Below are 6,397 nucleotides of genomic sequence, written 5' to 3'. Positions count from 1 at the left end.
CTACTCAGAATACCACAGACAAGGTTTAGACATTCTGGATCTCAGGAATGGCCGCCAATAATTCTAGCCTATACCACGAAGGTTCCAATCTTAGATTAGAAACCCAAGAGATACGCATTCAAGCCACTGCTAGTAGAACAGAGGTGGTTGTCAGGCACATGTTCATAGGTGAGAATGATGATGAGTGTCACAGATCATCACATTCATCAAGTTGAAGAACGAATGAATATCTTGGAGAAGAAATAGACTTGAGTTGAATAGAAAAACAATAGTACTTTGTATTAATTCATAAAGAACAGCAGAGCTCCACACCTTAATCTATGGTGTGTAGAAACTCCACCGTTGAATATACATAAGAACAAATAGTGTAAGCATGGCCGAATGGCCAGCCTCAAAGGTCCAAGGACTAAACGTCCCAAGATGTGTGTGTAAAAATACAATAGCAAAAGGTCCTATTTATAGAAAACTAGTAGCCTAGGGTTACAGAAATAGGTGATTAATGTAGAAATCTTCTTCCGGGCCCACTTGGTCTGTGCTTGGGCTGAGCATTGAAGCGTCCATGTGTAGATACTTTTCTTGGAGTTAAACGCCAGCTTTTGTGCCAGTTTGGGCGTTTAACTCCAGCTTTTGTGCCAGTTTTGGAGTTAAACGCCAGAATTCTTGAGCTGACTTGGAATGCCTGTTTGGGCCATCAAATCTCGGACAAAATATGGACTATTATATATTGCAGGAAAGCCCAGGATGTCTACTTTCCAACGCAATTAAGAGCGTGCCAATTGAGCTTCTGTAGCTCCAGAAAATCCACTTTGAGTGCAAAGAGGTCAAAATCCAACAGCATCTGTAGTCATTTTTCAGCCTCTGAATCAGATTTTTGCTCAGGTCCCTCAATTTCAGCCAGAAAATACCTGAAATCACAGAAAAACATACAAACTCATAGTAGAGTCCAGAAGAGTAATTTTTATTTAAAAACTAATAAAAATATAATAAAAACTAATTAAAATATACTTAAAACAAACTAAAAATAATGCCAAAAAGCGTATAAATTATCCGCTCATCACAACACCAAACTTAAATTGTTTCTTGTCCCCAAGCAATTGAAAATCAATTAGGATAAAAAGAAGAGAATATACAATGAATTCCAAAAACATCTATGAAGATCAGTATTAATTAGATGAGCGGAGCTTTTAGCTTTTTGCCTCTGAACAGTTTTGGCATCTCACTTTATCCTTTGAAGTTCAGAATGATTGGCATCTATAGGAACTCAGAATCCAGATAGTGTTATTGATTCTCCTAGTTAAGTATGTTGATTCTTGAACACAGCTACTTTATGAGTCTTGGCCGTGGCCCTAAGCACTTTGTTTTCCAGTATTACCACCGGATACATAAATGCCACAGACACATAACTGGGTGAACCTTTTCAGATTGTGACTCAGCTTTGCTAGAGTCCCCAATTAGAGGTGTCTAGGGTTCTTAAGCACACTCTTCTTTTTGCTTTGGACCTCGACTTTAACCGCTCAGTCTCAAGTTTTCACTTCACACCTTCACGCCACAAGCACATGGTTAGGGACAGCTTGGTTTAGCCGCTTAGGCCAGGATTTTATTCCTGTGGGCCCTCCTATCCACTGATGCTTAAAGCCTTGGATCCTTTTTATCACCCTTGCCTTTTGGTTTAAAGGGGTATTGGCTTTTTCTGCTTGCTTTTTTTTTTTCTTTCTCTTTTTTTTTCTGCAAGCTTTTCACTGCTTTTTCTTGCTTCAAGAATCAATTTTATGATTTTTCAGATCATCAGATAACATTTCTCCTTTTCCTTTCATTCTTTGAAGAGCCAACAATTTTAACATTCATAAACAATCAAATTCAAAAATATGCACTGTTCAAGCATTCATTCAGAAAAACAATAGTATTGCCACCACATCAAAATAATTAAACTGTTTTAAAATTTGAAATTCAGGCACTTTTTTTTTCTTTTTCAATTAAAAACATTTTTCATTTAAGAAAGGTGATGGATTCATTTTCATAGCTTTAAGGCATAGACACTAAGACACTAATGATCATGTAATAAAGACACAAACATAGATAAACATAAAGCACAATTTTCGAAAAATACAAAATAAAGAACAAAGAAATTAAAGAATGGGTCCACCTTAGTGATGGCGGCTTGTTCTTCCTCTTGAAGATCTTATGGAGTGCTTGAGCTCCTCAATGTCTCTTCCTTGCCTTTGTTGCTCCTCTCTCATGGTTCTTTGATCTTCTCTAATTTCATGGAGGAGGATGGAATGCTCTTGGTGCTCCGCCCTTAGTTGTCCCAAGTTGGAACTCAAGTCTCCTAGGGAGGTGTTGATTTGCTCCCAATAATTTTGTGGAGGAAGATGCATCCCTTGAGGCATCTCAGGAATTTCATGATGAGGAATTTCCTCATGCTCTTGATGAGGTTCTCTAGTTTTCTCCATCCTTTTCTTAGTGATGGGTTTGTCCTCATCAATGAGAATGTCTCCCTCTATGTCAATTCCAACCGAATTGCAAAGGTGACAAATGAGATGAGGGAAGACTAACCTTGCCAAGGGAGAGGACTTGTCCGCCACCTTGTAGAGTTCTTGGGATATAACCTCATAAACTTCCACTTCCTCTCCAATCATGATGCTATGTATCATGATAGCCCGGTCTATAGTAGCTTCAGACCGGTTGCTAGTGGGAATGATTGAGCGTTGGATGAACTCCAACCATCCCCTAGCCACGGGCTTAAGCTCATGCCTTTCTTAGTTGAACCGGCTTCCCTCTTGAATCTTTCTTCCATTGAGCGCCCTCTTCACATATGTCCATGAGGACTTGGTCCAACCTTTGATCAAAGTTGACCCTTCTAGTGTAGGGGTGTGCATCTCCTTGCATCATAGGCAAGTTGAATGCCAACCTTACATTTTTCGGACTAAAATCTAAGTAATTCCCCCGAACCATTGTAAGCCAATTCTTAGGGTCTGGGTTCACACTTTGATCATGGTTCTTGGTGATCCATGCATTGGCATAGAACTCTTGAACCATTAAGATTCCGACTTGTTGAATGGGGTTGGTGAGAACTTCCCAACCTCTTCTTCGGATCTCATGTAGGATCTCCGGATACTCATTCTTTTTGAGTTTGAAAGGGACCTCAGGGATCACCTTCTTCTTGGCCACAACTTCATAGAAGTGTTCTTAATGCACCCTTGAGAGAAATCTCTCCGTCTCCCATGACTCGGAGGTGGAAGCTTTTGCCTTTCCTTTACTCTTTCTAGAGGTTTCTCCGGCCTTTGGTGCCATAAATGGTTATGGAAAAACAAAAAGCTTTAGCTTTTACCCCACCAAACTTAGAAGGTTGCTCGTTCTCAAGCAAAAGAAGAAAGAAGAGAGTAGAAGAAGAAGAAATAGAGGAGATGGAGTGGGCTTTGTGTTTTGGCCAACGGGTAGAAGTGGTTTGAATTTGAATGGTGAGGTAGGTGGGGTTTTATGAAGGATGGATGTGAGTGGTGAAGAGAATGGTGGGATTTGATAGGTGAGGGGTTTTTGGGAAAGAGGTATTGAGGTGATTGGTGAATGGGTGAAGAAGAGAGAGAGAGGTGGGATAGGTGGGGATCCTGTGGGGTCCACAGATCATGAGGTGTCAAGGATATCTCATCCCTGCACCAGGTGGCGTGCAAAATGCCCCTTTCTGCCAATCCTGGCGTTAAACGCCAGGCTGCTGCCCATTTCTGGCGTTTAACGCCAGCTTCTTGCCCATTCCTGGTGTTAAACGCCCATTCTGCTACCTTTACTGGCGTTTAAACGCCAGTAGGTTTCTCCTCCAAGGTGTTCTATTTTTCATTCTATTTTTCACTTTGTTTTTGCTTTTTCAATTGTTTTTGTGACTTCACATGATCATCAACCTACAGAAAACATAAAATAATAATAGAAAATAGAAAATTATCATAGAATAGTAAAGATTGGGCTGCCTCCCAACAAGCGCTTCTTTAATGTCAATAGCTTGACAGTGGGCTCTTATGGAGCCTCACAGATGTTCAGAGCAATGTTGGAACCTCACAACACCAAACTTAGAGTTTGACTGTGGGGGCTCTGTTTGACTCTGTATTGAGAGAAGCTCTTCATACTTCCTCTCCATGGTTACATAGGGATATCCTTGAGCTTTAAACACAAGGGAGTCTTCATTCACTTGAATGATCAATTCTCCTCTGTCAACATCAATCACAGCCTTTGCTGTGGCTAGGAAGGGTCTGCCAAGGATGATGGATTCATCCATACACTTCCCAGTCTCTAGGATTATGAAGTCAGCAAGGATGTAGTGGCCTTCAACCTTTACCAAGACATCCTCTACAAGTCCATAAGCCTGTTTCTTTGAATTGTCTGCCATCTCCAGTGAGATTCTTACAGCTTGTACCTCAATGATCCCTAGCTTCTCCATTACAGAGAGAGGCATGAGGTTTATGCTTGACTCTAGGTCACACAGAGCCTTCTCAAAGGTCATGGTGCCTATGGTGCAAGGTATTGAGAACTTTCCAGGATCTTGTCTCTTCAGAGGTAATCTCTGCCTAGTCAAGTCATCCAGTTCTTTGATGAGCAATGGGGGGTTCTTCCTCCCAAGTCTCATTACCAAACAACTTGGCATTTAGCTTCATGATTGCTCCAAGGTACTTAGCAACTTGCTCTTCAGTAACATCTTCATCCTCTTCAGAGGAAGAATACTCATCAGAGCTCATGAATGGGAAAAGTAAATTCACTAGAATCTCTATGGTCTCAGTGTGAGCCTCAGATTCCCATGGTTCCTCTTTAGCGAACTCTATGGAGGTCAGTGGACGTCCATTGAGGTATTCCTCAGTGAAGATCACTGCCTCATCCTCCTTTCCAGATTTGGCCGTGTGGGTTGTAGTTATGGTCTTGCACTCTCTTTTTGGATTTTCTTTTGTATTGCTAGGGAGAATGCTAGGAGGGAGTTCAGTAATTTTCTTACTCAGCTGACCCAATTGTGCCTCCAAGTTTCTAATGGAGGACCTTGTTTTAGTCATGAAACTTTGAGTGATTTTGATTAATTCAGAGAAAATGGTTGCTAAACCTGTTTCTTCCACCATTGTTGTTGTTGAAACCTTGTTGAGGTCTCTGTTGATCCTTCCATGAGAGATTTGGATGATTTCTCCATGAAGGATTATAGGTGTTTCTATAGGATTCTCCCATGTAATTCACCTCTTCCATTGCTGGGTTCTCAGGATCATAAGCTTCTTCTTCAGAGGAAGCTTCCTTAGTACTGCTTGTTGTTGCTTGCATTCCAGATAGACTCTGAGAAATCATATTGACTTGTTGGGTCAATATTTTATTCTAAGCCAATATGGCATTCAGAGTATCAATCTCAAGAACTCCCTTCTTCTGAGTTGTCTCATTGTTCACAGGATTCCTTTCAGAGGTGTACATGAATTGGTTATTTGCAACCATTTCAATGAGTTCTTGAGCTTCTGCAGGTGTCTTCTTCAGATGAAGAGATCCTCCAGCAGAGCTATCCAATGACATCTTGGATAGTTCAGACAGACCATCATAGAAGATTCCTATGATGCTCCATTCTGAAAGCATGTCAGAAGGGCACCTTCTGATCAATTGCTTGTATCTTTCCCAAGCTTCATAGAGGGATTCACCTTCCTTCTTTTTGAAGGTTTGGACTTCCACTCTAAGCTTGCTCAATTTTTGAGGTGGAAAGAACTTTGCCAAGAAGGCATTGACTAGCTTTTCCCAAGAGTTCAGGCTTTCTTTAGGTTGTGAATCCAACCATGTCCTAGCTTTGTCTCTTACAGCAAAAGGAAAAAGCATAAGTCTGTAGACTTCAGGGTCAACCCCATTGGTCTTAACAGTGTCACAGATTTGCAAGAATTCAGCTAAGAACTGATGAGGATCTTACAATGGAAGTCCATGAAACTTGCAATTCTGTTGCATTAGAGAAACTAATTGAGGCTTAAGCTCAAAGTTGTTTGCTCCAATGGCAGGGATTGAGATGCTTCTCGCATAGAAATCAGGAGTAGGTGCAGTAAAGTCACCAAGCACCTTCCTTGCATTGTTGGCATTGTTGTTTTCGGCTGCCATGGTTTCTTCTTCTTTGAATAGCTCTGTTAGGCCCTCTAAAGAGAATTGTTCTTTAGCTTCTCTTAGCTTTCTCTTCAAGGTCCTTTCAGGTTCAGGATCAGCTTGAACAAGTATGCCTTTATCTTTGTTCTTGCTCATATAAAAGAGAAGAGAATAAGAAAGTATGGAATCCTCTATGTCACAGTATAGAAATTCCTTGAAATGTCAAAAGAAAAGAAGAATAGAAGGAGAGGATAGAGATGAGAGAATTCAAACTTACTAAAGAATTAGGGTTCGAATTGCACCTTGAGGAGGAATGTTAGTCCCTTAA

General features: G+C 40.8%; 1 non-coding gene across 1 annotated transcript; it reads left to right on the top strand.

The window, feature by feature from the left end:
- Nucleotides 1–5,577: 5,577 nt before the first annotated feature.
- LOC112746259 (small nucleolar RNA R71) lies at nucleotides 5,578–5,685 on the top strand. Its single transcript, XR_003174152.1, has one exon. It is a non-coding gene; the product is annotated as a small nucleolar RNA R71 (small nucleolar RNA).
- The last annotated feature ends 712 nt before the right edge of the window (nucleotides 5,686–6,397 follow it).

Source organism: Arachis hypogaea, chromosome 14, assembly GCF_003086295.3.
Source record: "Arachis hypogaea cultivar Tifrunner chromosome 14, arahy.Tifrunner.gnm2.J5K5, whole genome shotgun sequence".
Lineage (NCBI taxonomy): Eukaryota > Viridiplantae > Streptophyta > Magnoliopsida > Fabales > Fabaceae > Arachis > Arachis hypogaea.
This window is presented reverse-complemented; position numbering and strand designations above follow the sequence as displayed.